This window comes from Rhyacophila brunnea, unplaced genomic scaffold (assembly GCF_057557595.1).
Source record: "Rhyacophila brunnea isolate RB1 unplaced genomic scaffold, BYU_Rbru_1.0 scaffold_13, whole genome shotgun sequence".
In the NCBI taxonomy this organism is placed as follows: Eukaryota; Metazoa; Arthropoda; class Insecta; order Trichoptera; family Rhyacophilidae; genus Rhyacophila; species Rhyacophila brunnea.
The window spans coordinates 18,661,372-18,680,604 of NW_028232785.1; the positions used below are offsets into that span (position 1 = coordinate 18,661,372).

The 19,233-nt window shown below is 36.0% G+C and overlaps 1 long non-coding RNA gene across 1 annotated transcript; it reads left to right on the top strand.

Moving 5' to 3' along the window:
• Positions 1-8,596: 8,596 nt before the first annotated feature.
• Positions 8,597-19,233, top strand: LOC147076775 (uncharacterized). The gene is made up of 4 exons (XR_015069370.1): positions 8,597-8,815; positions 12,176-12,322; positions 14,030-14,161; positions 15,958-19,233. It is a non-coding gene; the product is annotated as an uncharacterized LOC147076775 (long non-coding RNA).

Genomic DNA, 19,233 nt, shown 5'->3' on the forward strand with positions numbered 1-19,233 from the left:
AAGCAAGTCAAAAAAATACAGCAAAATAATTAAACCTGTCGACGTTGTAAGTCCGTTGGCGTGTTTTATTTATAATGGTCTAAGTAGCACTGCAGTGGTCAACGGCATTCAATATAAAATAGCTGACGATGGTGTGTTGACACTTGCGAGTTCTTAATACCTAAAATTATAGAAGCTGCCGTGATTGCTTCACACTGTAAAACTACATTTTTCAAAAGGTCTGCTTCATGAAATTTTACTGCAATGACTCGGTATTTTGTAAATACAGGCAATACTACTTTTTGGTACTTAGAGCCTTATTTAATACACGTATTCTATAATATATTATATTAAAAATTATTATCAAAATTTCAAAAGTTTAAGCAAAATAATATAGGTAGGTACGTTCAAACTCTTACCTAAAAATGTGATATGTATAATGACGGGGTGAGATTGTGGCAATTGTGTTACATACAAATTACAGATCATTATAGAAAGTATAAATATATTTTACAATAAATAAAATGGTTATCCTAATATCGTATCAATCAAAACGGTTGGTACCAATATAATATAATTAATAATTTTATAAAATTTAAAAACTTTTATGAAGACTGGCAACATTTTTGTTTTACTAAATTGTCTTTGGTAAACGAATATTTTTATTTTATTGTCTGGCATCTGACGTACGCAAATCGAATTATAATTATTAGTAAAATGGATATAAAGCATGAACCAGACGACGAATCTGGTATAGGAGGAAAATCAACAAGTCCAGTATGGTTTGATGTTCCAATAACACTTCCGCAAAGCCCAAAACCACAAAGATGTGTAAAGCAAGAACATCTTGACTCCTCTGGAACAATTGAAGTACCTACCTAAGTTACTTGTATAAGATCATTCATTATTGTTGGACGCAAATTTATCTCATGGAAAATCTTATGAAATGTGCATATTTACTTTTAATTAATGTGTCTTATAATAATATAAGGAACAGACTTATAAATTCTATCTTCCATTTCACATCGTATTGAATCCCGGATTTAAACGTGCGAATGCCGAAACACATAAAATGGGTGTAGACGTGTACAATTTCAGGGGTCGTCCGCAAATAATTTTTAGCATTTATTGACCCCTTCCTTATCTTCTTCTATAATCTAGTCACAATTATTGTTTTTAACCTTATCACTGTGTCGGTAGTTTCCAAACCTCCGGTCTAACCAGACTGGAGGTTTGTATTAACAAGTTTTTGATTTTATGAGAAATGGGTGTTGGCATTGCCGACTTAAGATGGCGCTGGTGTTGGCTATGTCTTCAACCTATCATATCCCTGCTCTGTCTTCAAACACATTGAAAAATAATATGTCTAGTTGGCAGACCCAGGATGCGAACCTGGGACCCATAACATTATAATTATCGCGCATTTTAAAATGCTTTCTTCTTATTGTGCCATCCCCTAGCGGAGGTCGGCCATCATCAAGGCGATCTTATCTGTGTTGTCTGCTACCCGGAACAGTTCAGTGGAGCTGCACTCGTACCAATCACGGAGGTTCTCAAGCCACGAAATGCGGCGCCGTCCTCTGCTACAAATGCCTATACGTACATAAAAATTCCAAGCAAATTGTCAGTTTAAAATAAATTGCCCTTAGAGAAACCAAACGGTTGTAAATGCAGCACTTCGTCGAGTGTAGGTATTGGTAGTATTGGTTAATTTCGTCGTAATTCGATAGTGAATAAGTGTCTTTGATGGATTCAGACTAGAGTCCTGTCCGGCGGAATATTTTTCTATGTACCCATATTTAACATTTATTTTTGTCTTTAAACATTCGTTTTGTAATGTTACAGATCCCGTTGATAAAAAATACCATTCCTTATGATGAAAGTACTATTCAACCGGCATGTGATGCTATTTTGAAACAGGATACTCAAATTGATTTAGTGGCAAAAAGGAAATACGATAATAATATATTGCACAAGTCAAATTCAAGATTTGGAGGAATATATGGAAAGATAAAGAATAGTGTCAAATTCTTTAAAAATGGAAGCTTAAATACATCTGACCTAAAAGAAGTTCGACTTGTAGTACAGAAGACGTTATGTTATAGAATAAATTTCGCCTGTAGTGTATGCTATGATTTTTTTCCAACGCTAAACATTTTAATAGAACACAAATTATGTATTCATGATATTATGAACAGCTCTTCGTGCACTGGTGAGGTAAAGCCTTTATTTAGTTGCGATGAATGTCACTATGTCACAACGAAATCGTCACATTTGAAAGCTCACCTAATAATCCATAGTGGCGAAAAACCTTTCAAGTGTAACTTATGCGATTACAAATGTGCGTTCTCGAGCAATCTGAAGTCACATAAGAAGTTTGTACATTTAGGCGATAAACCGCATAAGTGTAGTGTGTGCAATTTTAAGTGCACGCGTCCGAGTGACTTGAGGAGACACGAAAAAGCGCACAGTGGTGAAAAACGTTTCCAGTGCGATCTATGCGAATACAAATCGACGTATTTGAATGATTTAAAGAACCATAAATTGATTCACGGAGGTCTTAAATGTTTCAAATGCAATATATGCGAGTACAAATGCGTAAGACCCGGTGATTTAAAGAAGCACGAAATGGTTCATAGTGGTTTTAAACCTTGTATGTGCAATGTGTGTAGTTTTCAATGTGCGCAGCCAAGTTCGTTGAAGAGACATAAACTGATCCATTCCGGTGAAAAACCGTATAAGTGCAACGTATGTAATAATAAATTTGCACAATCGATTCACTTAAAAAAACATAGAATTGTTTATAACCATGAATGATTGAATGAGTACCTACTGAATGATTTGGGGTCATGCAGTAATAATAGATAATGGGGCATCCTGGATACCAGACCACATAATCAGAGGCTTATGTAGTCTCTGCTGATAGCTGGAAGACACTGGCTCAGGAGGAAGTTTTTGGATGAGGCTAGAAACCGTCCTGAGTTGGTATGCACTGATACATACAAAAATATTGATCAGTAATGAACCTCAATAAACGTCAATCAAAAAGTTGACTTTCAAGAACAGATTTGTGCAGTGGATACTAGGTGTGCGATGGTATAACTCTAGAGTACCTAACAGGTAGATAGAAGAGTCGAACATGCAGCATCTCATCACTCTGGAAGTGAAGAGAAGTGTGAATGTGGCTCGGCCACGTGCTGCGGAAGCCTGATGAGAACATCAATATGGCGAGCCTGGTACATTCGGATTCCGGCATCTTTGAAGGCCCCTAATTACTATCTACAACACAAACGATGAAGAGGCGACATTGAATTTGGCTGGGCCATTTGCTGTGATTGCGCTATAACCAGCTGTCGTACTTCACGAGCAAGCCATGTTTCAGAAGTGGAAGACATGAGAGTTCTTTTAAATAAACCGGAACTTAGATCGAGATGGTTGAGAGACGTAAAAAGATATACATTTCTGATGCCAAAACAGTGTGGGACAGAGTCCAAATGACCAAGTTCCTATATTTATCAGTAACGCGTCCTGCGCAGTCAGATTTTTAAGAGTAGGCATTCTTGGGAAACATTGAAAAAACAGAAAGGAGTAAAGATTATTTCTGGAGGTGGCAAACACCTACCTACGTTGTCGATGACGATGATGATGAGCTAATAAACACCAAGATCGATGGTTCATTTCTGCAAGTCGCCAAATCCTGGACATTTGAATTGTAATCGCAACGAAGGCTCGAACATCGTCTTGAGTTTTTAGGATTATACCTAACAAAATGTCTGCTTGCATGTTTCGTAGTTAAACATACCTTGCACTGTCTCACCTACGGAAGTCATCCTAATAGAATTGATAATATATTGTATTTAATACACATTATTCAATAAAGATTAGGAGCGATGTCGTCTACCCAATTAATCATTTTTTAAAGTAATACTAACCTACAATATATGTTTTTATCAGGAACTACATTCATAAAATATTAACCTTATCCATTAGGTACATACCTATTTATTCTATCTATCCAAACGACCAAGATCCAATCTATATTTATCAGTGAAGCGTCCAACGCGGTTAGTTTTTGATAGATTTTTTTTGAAGTTATACTTCTTTAGGCGCGTTTGGAAAATCAGATCAGAGTGTATTTATGCCGTGTTACATGTAACACATAATTTATTTTTTTACAGGAAAAAAATCGCACTCGATTGGATTCGAACCACGATTGTTCGGTTATCAGCCGAACGCACTGCATTTAAGCCACAATATGATAAAACACTCGTGACTATTATACTCATCAGCAACATCTTCTTGGCTACGTGTTAAAACTGTGAACTAACATGCTCCGCCCATTTTTACCGCACTTCCATTATAAACTAACAAGCTCCCCCATTTATTAGACAACATCGTCTAGAAGCGTAGCCAAGAAGATGTTGCAGAAGAGTAGTGGGGGCTGTATCTTGGTAGTGACGTCCGGTGTGAGTAGGCAGACCATGCATTGCATATGGGCGGCGAATGAACTTATGAGTACAAATTTATCAACTTTTGAGAGCAATGCCGGTTTTCTATGTAGTTAGTACGTACCAAACGATGCTGTCCAGATCTTTGATATTATATTTGCAATAATAATTATAGCAAGCGTGAGCGCCTCCGATATACACTTACTTAAAACCCTAGGGGCGGCAGGTTATAATATGAAAGTATGGTGAAGCAGGCATGTTCCTATTAAAATATGGTGAGGAAGGCTGGTAATCAAATTGCGGCAAAACTTTCACGCATATGGGTACGATATAATGACGGTCAAAAGACCAAAGTAATTCCTCCGTTATAGGTACCTACCCAGCATTTTTTTATCGCGTCGCTATTTCTCGTAAGTTGTCGGTATTGTTGGCCTGCTTCATTCAGTTGTATGAGAAAGCCATTTACTTAACCCTCTCTTTATTTAATACCTCTATGTTAAAACCAATCTTATTGAAGAGTTTCATGGAAATGATCTACTTCTTAGTAAGTAGGTACTTATTATATGTTGTGAAGGTCAATTTGAATATTTTTTGTGTATGTAAGTATCTGTTTAAAATAGCCGAAAATAAATAATAAAATAGGTAAGTGGGTGGATACCTAACGAATTAGCAGACATTTTGAAAATAAAAATCAAAAGAATAGTTATTTCAAATTTGCTTAGGAGCTGCACTTTGTCTATGGACGTCACTCTATCTTGCGGGTCTATTCTATACACAAGGTGACTATCGACCGCTAGAGTGATAGTATTTATTATATATTTGTATAGAGGTAGGTATTATAATTGGTACAATGAGTTAGCCGTCAAAACAGTCTATCTCGCTCTAAATTTATTTACAGTCAAGAGAAGTGCTGATAGCGCTTATTGCAACAATTACAACCAACTTATTGTAATTATTGTTACAATAAGTGCTAATACTTTGATACAAACTACCCTAGTTAGCCGTCGTATTTATCACTTTAGCGGTCGATAAGACGTATAGAATAGACCCATTAGTCAACATTCTGTGCTTAAGGCTATAACTCTTTGTGGATGACGAGATTGGCCAGATTGACGGGGCCTCCACTGCCGCGGCTAGTTCCAAGGGTATGGAAGTGAAGGTTGTCAATGCCAAGAGGAGTCACAGGCCAAGGTCTTCGTATGGTTGGAAGTCAGAATAAAAACTCATAGTCGGTAGATGGTCCATATATTGTTCAAGTTCGCAAAAGTTCACAAAGTTCACAATGGTTCATCATATTATAATTATTAGTGTTCAGAAAGTTAATATTATTCACATAAATGTTCGAGGCACGGTATACGGTCATCCGTCAGATGATAAAGTACATTAACACTCGCAACAAAGAAATATTAATTCGAAGAAAAGTTCCACAATTATCCAAAAGTATCAAAAGATTACTACTATCAAACTTAAGTTGACAGTCAGGTACGTACGACCCGATGAACAGCAGATAAAAGTCGAAAAAGATTCGGGGCCTCCGTTGAAGAACCGCTGTACGAAACTATACTTTTCACTCGAAAATATTAAAGTACCAGATAGGTATTTATGTTCGAAAAATTATTCGCGAAATTTTTCTAAGTCGGGGTTAGGTATTTATAAACGATTACTCGCGCCGAAACGACAAAGTCCAACGTTAGGTATTTTACCCGCAGGAGGAAAGGGGGAGTCGGGTGGTCCCAGACTCCTCTGCAGACTTGCACAATTATATGAATTTGTATGATATATCAGACCGACGTCCAGCGTGGACTCGGTCCTGGAAGCAATGAAAAACTGGATACAGAATTTGGAAATCCTGGGTTTTTATTCGAATCGGGAGATTTCATCCCCTCGGGCGAGCGTTCTACGGGTCAAAAATCCACATATCATTTTCACTATGAGATGTGGACTTAATTGATTGCCCCGCGAAACCGCAAGTCGCGAGAGAGCTGAAATCAACGGTGTTTGGTAGGCGCGGGCCGCCGGCATAAAACCTCCTTCGCGGCATCCCGCTGAGAGCGCGATTTCACTTAGCTCTCCCTACAATGAATGCGTTTTTTAGCTTGTATTGTACTTTTAGTTTTTAATTAACCAAGCGAAAACTCAACGCATCGAAGAGTGTGATACGTCAATCTGCTCGTCACCGTTCAAGCTAGCATATGAGTATACACCCTGCGATGTCAGGCTCTCCCTGGCTGAGTGGCGGGAGCCACAAGTTCGGACCTATGAGTGGGCCGCCCACGCGCTACGTGTATATTTATGATAAAAATTAAAATTATTAAAATACTAGGTCTTATTCTCTACGTATACATATAAATGTTATATCTAATTAACTTATATTTAAGGCGCTAGATTGACGTTACGATTATATAAAAAAGTTAAAAAAAAAATATTATGTTTTTATAATTAATTATAATTTTCTATAATTATATTTTTATCAAGGCGGCGATTATTTATTCATGTGCGCTATTGTTGTACATGATAGGGATAGTTTTTAAAATGTTCTTATTCGGTGGAGTTCCGAAGATACACGAGTTTATGTTTTTTTTCAAAATATATAGTTTTTACTAAGTGTCGTTATTTTGCGTTTTTATGCACTGTTGTCACGTTAGTTGCTCGAGGTATACACATTGTTATATAAAAGTTCGAGAAAAACATAGTTATTTATATTTTATTATATTTTACTATATATTTTATTTTTAGGCTTTATTTTGTAATTTGCACTAAATGGATTGTTACATTTGCGAATTTAGTAAAAAAAGTTAGAAAATTATAGTTTATAGGTTTATATAGTAAATTACTACATATTTTTACTAAGTTTTATTATTTTTATTTATATTCAATTTACAATTACAGCGAATTGTAAAAAAACGAGAAAAAATAATTTTATTTTTTTCATCGAAATTTATTAAGTATTTTTAAGTTTTATTACTATGTATTTTTTTTCTATATTTTCCTTGGTTTGGTTCTTGACCGTTGATGTTTACAAGAAAAAGTAAAAAAAATGATTTTTAATTTTTATATAAAAATTTACTAGGCCTATAAAATAGGTTACTATATATTATTAAAACGCTATAAGAGTTTATTTTAGCTTGGCACTGCTCATCCAAAAACTCAACATGCATCCGTTTAATGTTCTATTAGTAACGATAATAACATATCCATTGACATGTTTTCTTTTTCAAGTAATGTTTACACGATTTAAGAATTAATACCCCCGTCGCCATCACGGAACAAATTGACGTGTTCACAGCTCGACTTTCGATCTCCGATTGCCAGCGAGTCCAAAATTTCGTCGCACCTATAGTTGAAAATTATTTGCCGTTTCACTGAAGTATCGCCTTAAGAATGCTCTTAAGAGTTAGTTATATAATTTCAACTGATAGTATGTTATTACAGGAAATCTCCACATTGCTTACCTACTACTTTTTTGCAGAATCGTTGTTATTAGGTACAATAATATAATCAGTGACGTCCCGTGAGGGTAGGCAGATTGAGCGTCGCTTGGGGGCGGCAGTTGCTCGAAGGGCGGCAAATCGAGGAGAATCATTATGTACCTAAACTTAGTAATATTTGGAATATATTTTCAGAAATGAGCTCACTGGTTGGAAACAAAACGTATTAATTAACATGAAATGATTAACAGGAATGTAATTTTTTTGGCAAGGTTGCGATGTCTAGTTTACTTCCGTTGTTTTTGAACGCCGCGTCCTTGATGACCAGCAATGACAGGTGCAGATTTTCGAATTATATTTTAATTATGGGTAGGTACATAATAACCTAATAAATTTATCCAAATATTTTTGCCAGTCACTCGGGAGTTTTGAAAGTTGTCAGATGTATTTTTAAATGTATCTGAAATCGTGGACCCGCAATATTATCTACTGAAGTAGAGATGGCATTTAAATTAAATTTAGCGGTATATATTTTGTTACTAATGTATCCATAAAACACATTTCTTAGATAAGAGTCATGAAATGATGGTAAAAAAATACTGTATAAAAATGGGGCGGCATATTGGCGCTGCTCAGGGGCGGCATTTTGTCTAGGGACGTCACTGAATATAATAGCCCATTTTTGTAAAACGTTTTATAATTTAATTTTAAACATAGCAACACTGCGTCTGTCAGATCGTCCATTGCGTATGAAGGTACGTCATATCAAGCCAGTGATCGACAATATCTGACATATCCACGCATTAAAAACATAAAATGGATATTAAACGTGAACCAGACGACAGTGAATTAGACAGAGAAGGGTTGAATTTGCTAAATGTGCCCATAAAAAGTCCAAACAGTCCGGAAATTTACTTAAAACACGAGAATGCCGATCCCGATGACAGCCGCGGTATTGAGGTTTGTTTTTTTTAGAACGTCAATACCTAACTTTGCTATATTTGTTTGCTATAACTGTTTATTATCTGATATCCGGCTAAAGATTACTCCATAACAACAAGGCTCCTTATAAAATGTCTATTGACATTAATTTGATGCCATATATTTGGGTTGTGTCAGACGATCTGTATGAAGAGGCAAACAATACATAGGTACCGGCAGTGTTTTCTTTGATGCGAATGACCATTGCCCACTGAAGAAGGAAGCCGATACATTACACGACTGGTCCTACTTTTCGCCCCTTCCGTTGTCTATGGACGCATTCAATAGGTTCGTTTCTTTCAACCTGAACGAAACAAATCAAATGAAACCATAGACAATATACATACAAATTGTATGAGTAGAAAGTTGACCGGAAATGGTTTGAGATTTGTCGTTTGGTTCAGTGTATCATTGAAAATCAAACCGTTCTGGACCATCAGAAATGGTTTGACATGAAACGTCAAACCGATTCGGACGATCCATAGACTAATGGCAATCTGTCAATGTGTTGATAAGCATTATTCGGCATTTATATATCGTGAGGTGTTCATATTAATATGTTAGACATTTACACCATAGAAGTTTACTTGAATTATGTATATTATAGATTAATAATCAATAGGTACCTATTATTCATAAGTAACCATACGCGAACAAGAAGCCGCTTTTGGTCTTATTATCTCAAAATCCAACCATATTTTCTATGCAAAGAGTTCGATTTAATATCATTACTATAATTATTATGTCAGACCAAGAATTTATTTTCATTTTATTTATATTTTGTAACGGAGATTCTAAACTACAAATTGTGTTAAATCAACCCGGAATGATCTTTATATTACCTACCTAACGAATTTTATCAATTTAATATGTTCGATTGTCGCCTAAGTCACAAAATCATACTGTCGACATGAACAATAGTGGTCAATTATAAAAAGCTCTTATCAAAAGTAATTTTTAAAAACTTGTCATACCTATAAATCTTATAAGTTAACTAAATGGCTACATATTCACGAAGCATTCTTTATATTTTGTACATTTAAAATGAATGAATACGAATTTGTATTATTGTAGACAACGATAGGAGGTTAGAATTTCATAACAAGTTGACGTTTCAATAAATATGTTTCTGTTTCAGAGACTAATATGTTATGAATTAATTTTAAGTACTGGCAACACTAATTAGTTGTCAGAAAAGCGTTTCCGTGGACATTTACCAAACGGTCCCATTTCGTTTGTTTGATTCAGGTTGAATGATACAGACTTAATATTGGTGATATTTCAGGATATGCAGCGCTCTTTTTTCTTGTCATTTATGATAAGGAAATAAACCGGACTCGGTTTCAAAAACTTCGTGATGATTGGCTATTAAATTTCTATCTTATTAATCTGTTTTGAAACAAAAAAATCTACTGAATGAATAAACACCACAAACTCATATTAACATCGTTTGGTATACTTATATATTAATTAATTGCTTCAAGCAGTGACTACATATTTATAATAGCAATATACTTATCCCATTATTTGTTGTCTAAAGATGGCGGTGGAATGACGCAATTGTTTTGTCATAAGATTTAAAAGGGGGTATCGAAACAGTTCAAATCTACCATACCATTTCTTGACTATGTTCGAAACTATGAAGATCATAATATAGGCCTCTACAGAATGGATGTTTATATAACAGATTTTTTTAACGAGATATGAGTATATTGGCCACTTTCTCAACCTAATAGATCCATACTCTGGATCAAAACAAAAATTGAAAAAAAACATGTCAATTTTACCAGTCCCGGGGTTTGTCATTATAGGCTGATACGTTGCCACTCGGCCATCGTGGGCGTTGCGATAATAAGCACCACTGACTCAATTCATAACACCCCTGCAGCCCGATTTCCTAACTATCATCTCGTGTGGCACCAGACGACATGACGTAATTGTGACGTCAGCCAATACATGCCGCCCGCTCGAGCGTGTATTGGCTGACGTCACAATTACGTCATGTCGTCTGGTGCCACACGAGACGATAGTTAGGAAATCGGGCCCCTGCGATGCTATTCTAACATATCAATTAGCTAATTGTGATAAATATACCACATTTATTAAAAATAATATGTGTATATTATGAGACCCAGAATTCAAATTCATCGTAATTATATCTTACTTACTTCATCCTGTCACACCCTAGGATTGGGGCATAGGGCGAGCACAATTTCACGCCACTTTTCTCGGTCCATCGTCAACTCTTGCGCCGCCCACCAAGCAAGACCTTCAGCAAGTAGATCGGTTGTAGCAACGCTGCAGGGTGAGCGAGTGCTGGGCACGTCATACATCATTGTAGTTATACCAACATCTATAATCCCAGTTCCGAATGTTGCCTAAATAATAACTGCAGTATGACTCAAAAGGGGGTCATTCACCTACCACTCTTACCTAAATTATTTTTATTAAAAAATGTTATTTACAAAAATACATTGTAAAAGATTTTATAATAGGTATTGTAAGTAGTATTTTTTTTTGTTGTAAACAATGGCGTACTTATCTATTTAAAATGCAATTAAATATAATAATCTACAACTAAAACATCCACGATGGCCGCGGGGCTTAAGGCTATATATACCTATAGTCGAGGTACGATCTAAAAAGATCGTGGCTAGGCGATGCGCGGATTGCGGGTCGCGGGTGCAAATGACACATGCCAAACGAAATATAATTTGACATACAAATCCAAAATGCGTCCATTTATTGTTATATTAGTAACAATAATAACATATTCATTGACATGTTTTCTTTTTAAAGTAAATGGGTAACGTTTTTAGTCATCTTTACACGATTTAAGAATTATTAATACCCCCGTCGCCATCACGAAACAAATTGACGTGTTACTAGCTCGACGTTCTCTCTCTGAATGGCAGCGAGTCCAAAATTTCGTCGCGCCTGTAGTTGAAAATTATTTGCCGTTTCACTGATGTGTCGCCTTAAGCGTCGGCCTAAAATGCCCTGGGTACCAGGCTCGAATCCTGGGTCTGGTAAGTACCTACCTACACATATTGTTATTCAATTTGTGTATGAGTCAAAGTATGAATGGACCTAATAGGTTAAGTAAGTGGATGATATCCATTTCTCGTAAAAACAGTATCTTTTAATACAAACTTCCACTCTATGGAGGCCCTATGATCTTATTAGGATCGGACATTGTCGGAAAAAAAAATATTTGGAATTTATTGTGTTTTATTGTCTAGGGAAGGCTCAAAAGCAGTTAATGCGTCGGGCCTCTACGTCCCTATAGCCGCCACCGATACATACCGATGTCAATTCTAAAGTAATGTTATTTTTCAGAACTCTTTCGTGATGAATATAAAACCTGAGACTAATTTTCTCGCACATGGTTTCAAACAAGAATTTCTTGAAGGCACAATGCGTCCATTAAGCTATGATGATCCACAACCAGGATGCTCACATTCGGAGATCAAGCCACTACATCAGGTAGATACATTGACATTTTGTATACACGTGTATTTAGATACTTATGGCGCCGTTGTACACGTGCATGGATTTACTTGCAACAATAGTGTGTATTTTAAACTATCGCGATAATAACTGTTTATACATAAAATTGCTGACTGTCTCGCCAATCTCATTGTTGAAAAGCAAACGAGAAGCGATGTTGTCATTTTATAGTACTATTTGACATGTCGTGAAATCGGTTAACCTCAAAATGAGTCTACGCTGTGTGGTTCGTTTTTTTGTCGGCAGGGGCCTTATGCTAGAACTTGCGAGTCGTGTGAAACATCGTAGTTATTCGCGAAAGTGACGTAGGTTATCGAAATAAGGCTATCTTAATTAATTAATAATTAATAATATCTTTATTGATTAAAAACCTAATTAAATTTTTATAATTATCTGTTTCAGTATATTTAACAATGTTTTAATTATAGTAACTAAAATTTCTTTGTAAAATATTTCTGTAGTATTCTAAGTTAGGCCCGTTTCAGACGGGACACCGGTGTCGCGCTTGATATAATATAGAAGACCTTTGTATTCGAATAAACATGCCTTTATGCCAACATAAAACTGCCAGCGGTAATAAAAACAAGTGTATCGGCGGCTTGAGAATGTAGCGGCCGACGGAAAAGTGTATCGGACACTCGTTGACTTATTAGGTCTGGGGCGTTCATAAACATAATACAATGGCCCCTTTATTCGAATACGAAAGCCTCCTTATTATATACGAGCGCGACACCGGTGTCCCGCCTGAATCGGGCTTATTTATGTTTCATTGGAAAATAAGTGCCCATTATTCCATTTTTTGGTGGAATTATCGAAATTTCTTTATTTTCTCATCGCGAAATCAGCTGTCGCACCGTGTCCATAGATTATTATCATTAGCTGGGGTAGATCCACTGCTGGGCGAAGGCCTCCCCTTGATCTTTCCACTCTTCACGGTCCCAAGTACATCCACAAAATTTTACGATTGCATCTATTCAGCTGGCTTTACTGTGAATTGTCCATCCCATTGACACATTATCTGCATGACGACATTATTTTTGTTAATGACTACTGTATCGTCCTCCATTTTCTGTAACCTCTCTGGGGCCTTATGTTGTAACTTCCGAGTTGAAGTCACCCGGTCGACATGACGTCATATGACATCATTGTGACATACTACCGGAGTGATAATAGCATTCGAGAAAATAACGCTACTAAAATAGTGGCGTTATCCATTGTCGCCATACACAAATAGGTGTTTCAGCATAATAATATCTATGGTGAGCCGTGTGCGTTGGACGGCTTGCCTCGAGCGTGTATTGGCTGACGTCGCAATTACGTCATGTCGTCGGGTGACTTCATATCACTACTTAGAACATAGGGCTGCTGGGGCCTTATGTTGTAACTTGCGAGTTGAAGTCGCCCGGTCGACATGACGTCATATGACAGCATTCGAGAAATTAGCACTACTCAAATACTGGCGTTATTTACTGTCCCCAAACACGAATAGGTGTTTCAGCATAATAATATCTATGGTGAGCTGTGTGCGTTGGGCGGCTTGCTCGAGCGTGTATTGAGCTTACGTCACAATTACGTCATGTACGTCGGGTGACTTCATATCACAAGTTATAACATCAGGCCCCTGATTACATACCGAATTAGACAACGAGGCTATAATTTGATTTCAAATATTATTATTTTCAGAATATCAAAACCGAGACTGATATTAAACTACATAGCTTTAAATGTGAGTTTATTGAAAGCAAAATACATCCATTAATTTATAACAATCCGCAACCAGGATGTTCAAATTCAGAATACACTCCACTGAATCAGGTATGTACGATATTATTTACTTATAATATACTCATCGGTTATGAATGATCCACTGCCTGGATAAAGGCCTTCCCTAGCTCCTTCTGCTCTTCTGGGACCCTAGTATTCGCGGCCACCTGCATCCACTGAACTTTGTGAGTTCATCTATCCAGCAGGTTTTAGTGCATACTTGTGGACGTTTAGTGCCCCATTTGGGTATAATGAATGTCTAACGGGATTTGTCAAACCATTGCTGACTGAAGAGGAATGCCGATATATTTCACGGCTGGTCCTACCATTCGCCCCTCCCGTTGTCTATGGATGACCTGTCATTGTCTATTTATAGAGTGCCATACTGGCGCATCTGTCTATTTGTCTGTCTGGAGATTTCTTTCAGATTATTTTAACTTATCTTGGAGACCTCGGAGTTCATCTGATTTAGTGGTTCTGTGTTATTCATAATTTGAAGTATTATGCTATTACAAATCGATATTTTCAGCTGTCTTGACACAGGGAATGGTTTGATTTGGATAGTTAAGTTAAATGATAAATAATACACGCATTAATACACCTTCTACAATTGTAATTCATAGATCAATGCTACATATTTTTTGGAAATCGATATTACCTACCGGTTTTTGTGTGAAGGACTAGTCTGACTTTGACAGCTGATGAATAACAGGAATGTATAGTATTTATAAATAGGTAATATATAATATATTTGATTTGAGAATTTTTTATAATTCAATTTGAAACGAGAAAAGGCGAATCAATATGTCAAGCAATCTGGGATCTGATTTTGACAGCTGAAAAGTGGACCACTCGTTGCTTGTGCAAAAAGTAATACTCAGGATTTATAAATCTTAAGATGGCGGTGTTCTAATACATTGACGTTGAAGTGCGCCATTTTACGCCACTGACAATTTTATTTATTCATATATAAAACCTCTAAATTGACGATTTCTCATATCTTCTAATATATAAAAATCAATATTTGTTTGTTTGTTTGTTTTTTTGTTTGTTTGTTCGTATTTTATGCGCTGCCATACCGTTCATCCGATTGCAATAAAACTTTGTCAACTTATTGCTTGCACTTGCGCGAAGAGTATAGGCTATATATTATATATACAAATTAATATCTGTCTGTCTGTCTGTTTGCCTGTCTGTCTGTTTGCCTGTCTGTCTGTCTGTCTGTCTGTCCCGTATGCGTTTCTATACCATTCATCCGATTGCGATGAAATTTTGGTAAGTGGTTGTATGCACACCTGCGAAGGTTTCTGAATTAGAAAATCATCTTCTTCTTCTATTCGTATGCGTTCCTATACCATTCATCCGATTGCGATGAAACTTTTGTCAGTTGTTGTGCGCACACCTGTAAAGGTTTCTAAATTAGTATTATATAAAATACAAAGTTTGTTGTTTGTTTGTTCCATCCAATTTTTATTTTTTTTACTACATATTAATTACCATTAATAACGTTTTTATATTTTGGATTCGATTTTAATTTAGTGTTCTTTTGTTTGACCTTTACTCCTATTAGAATTATTTTCATATTGCCATATTGTATTACACAGATATTTTAATATTAAAAAAATAATAACCTCTTATTATTTTTTAAATATCTAAGATAATTATAACCACGACGCGACCCTGTGTGAAGCCCGGGTACGTCAGCTAGTAGCTTATAATATGTTCTTGTATTCCTTCTAACAATAATTTATTACCAGTAATTTCTACACTTTGTTTTCATAGATATTTGGCGAAACAATGAATTGTTTAAAACTCTTATTAAGGGTAATATTTATTCCAATTTTCAGAATGTTCCTGTAATATTGAAACACGAAAGCGACATTGCTTCAAATGGGATTCAAAACACACAATTACATAATATAGAAAAACGTTCATTTAAAATAAAGAACGCAATAGAATTGCACCCATATCGGCATAGACTACCGAATGATGAAATTCTTATTCAAGAAAATGACATTAAAAAAGAAACATCGCTTGGATCCGCAAAAGAAATCTGTTTAAAGTTGAATAAAGATTCATTCTACAAAAACAACTTCGTATGTGATGTGTGCTTTACATTTTTCTCGACTAAATACATTTTAAAGCAACACAAGCTTTTACATGACGTGTCGTCATCTGGTGACGATAAACACAAATATGACATAAAACAATACGTTTGTAATAAATGCAGTTATAAAACAGCAACTCTCTCTCATTTTAAAAGACATACAATGATTCACAGTGAAGAAAAACCATTTAAATGCAACTTATGTGATTATAAATGCAAAGATACAGCTAATTTAAAGAAACATACAGCAGTTCACAGTGAAGACAAGCCATTCAAGTGCGAATTTTGCGATTATAAATGCAAACATATAAGTAACTTGAGGATTCATGTAATGATTCACAGTGGCGAAAATCCATTTACGTGCAATTTATGTGATTTTAAATGTAAACAATCTAATCACTTAAAGACACATAAAATGATTCATAGTGGAGAAAAGCCATTTAAATGTAACTTATGTGATTACAAATGCAATCAGTCCAGTAGCCTTAAGACACACAAACTCATTCATACTGGTGAATTACCGTTTGAGTGCGATTATTGCGATTATAAATGTAAACAGTCTAGTCTATTGAAGACACATAAAATGCTTCACACTGGAGAAACCCCGTTTCAGTGTATTTTGTGTGATTATAAATGTAAAGAATCAGGTCACTTGAAAAAACATAAAATGGTTCATAGTGGAGAAAACCCATTTAAATGCGATTTGTGTGATTATAAATGCAAACAATTACGTAACTTGAGGACTCATAAAATGGTTCACAGTGGAGAGCTACCATTTATATGCAATTTATGTGATTTTAAATGTCGGGAAGCAGGTAATTTAAAAATACATAAAATGGTCCATAGTGGTGAAAAACCGTTCAAATGTAATATATGTGAATATAGCTGCAAAAGAGCCAGTGACATAAAAAGACATAACATGGTTCATAGTGGTGAATTACCGTTTGCGTGTGACTTATGTGCTTTCAAGTGTAATGACTCTAGTAGTTTAAAAAGGCATAAAATGCTCCATAATGGTGACAGCCCGTATGAGTGTAATTTATGCGATTACAAATCTAACCAATCCGGCGGTTTAAAGAGACATAAAATGGTTCATAGTGGGGAAACCCCTTTCGTTTGCACTCTATGTGATTACAAATGTATAGACTCTGGTAACTTGAAGAAACATTTACTGATCCATAGCGGTGAAAACCCGTTTGAATGCGACTTATGCGATTATAAGTCTAAACATTTAAGCAACTTAAAAAGACATAAATTGGTCCATGGTGAAAAAACTAGTTGAGCTTAATTTTTTTGACAATATAATAATATGTGAGACTTGGTGCTTAACTCAAAACGAGGCAAACAAATTAGCTGTCTTCGAGCGCAAAATACTCCGAAAAATCTTTGGACCCACCTTGGAAAATGGGAACTACAGAATAAAAATGAACCACGAGTTGGAAGAGCTGATTGAACAGCAAACAATCATAAGATACTGTAAGTCCCAAAGACTACGATGGGCGGGACATGTGGAGAGAATGCCTGAAGTTAGAGCGCCAAGGATCATGACGAAGTGGCTACCCCAACGGAAATGACCCAGAGGCCGTCCAAGAAGGAGATTGGCTGTCGCCGTAGAAGTGGACTGGCTTCATATATGAAGACCCGGTAACTGGAGAAGTGTGGCGAGAGACCGGAGTGAGTGGAGAGCGGTTGTGGAGGAGGCCAAATCCCACCCCGGGATGTAGCGCCGTGGAAGAAGAAGAAGATAATAATATGTATCTAATCAATTGTCATTGATTTCCAAAATGTTATTTAGAGTAGGTACAAAAAATATGTTCAGATTACAACGGCAGATTATCTGGTTTTCCGTCTGTTACGATTGCCCCAGATCGTCAAAAGTCACTTTTGAGTCGTATATTTCCAGCTGATTGGAGTATGTTAGAGGTGAGTCGGAAATACTGACACCAGTTTGTGTAGGTACTTAAGTATCGGATGAAACTACCCATACTCAGTACGTATGGCCCAATAAACTTGTTCCAAAAAACTTGCAACAAAAAACATTGCAAGTCGCTGGCTAGTTGGTAGACTTCTAATACTATTGACATTAAATGCACGCTAGCGAAATAGCACTTGAATATAATTATATTTTAATTTATTAGTCTCTGCATCTGAATATCATCATCTTATGTATGAACAATAGGTCATAAATTTTCTGTAGCAGCATATTATTCCGTCGGAAATGTTGTGAGGTGACGGCAGTTTAAAATTTAAAAAAAATCGGTGTGTGTACTTATGTACGCGCGTTAGAAGTTATACTTTGTCGTAACAAAACAAAAACAAAACTTGTGATAACCTAGATTCCTTGACTAGCTCTGGTGTGGTGATTTAGAATCAGGTTCACAAAATAAATAAAAGTGTTTCTTTAGTTCATCGAACTATCCAAATTATTTGTTTTTCTTATTGGTAGGAAGTTAAAATGGAGTGCCGCTGGTTTAAAATTATCTTGTTGCTTCATTCCGTATGGTGATGGTGCCTCGAACATGTGATCATTTTATTATTATTTATTATTTTATGCAAGTCTATATATAAATAACACAAAATTATAGGATTATCGGAAGACATTACGATAATCGTAACTTTTGATTTTTGACAGTTCAATTTTTTTATTCGTTTGTTGATCAGTAGCTGAGCATAGACAAATCGGATGATTTATTCTCCTCGGACGCCAGTGGAGCGCTGGCAGTTTGCATACCTCGGTACTTTAAATCGCGCGCTCCTGGAAAATATCTAGTCAGTTTTGGCTACAAACACAAATACCTAGGTAGGTAGTTATGTTCATCTGGAAATAGGTACCTACCTACCTAGTTCGTTTTGAATAAAATCAACTTTTGAAGAGTAAAATCATAATGTATGAAAACAACGCAGTTTGGTGGAAAACAAATATTATGCTAATCGATTCCTAGCATATCAATGTATAATCGTGCTTAACTCATTTTCAGAAATAGTCACTTTTGCATTAGAACCCCACATTTATTGT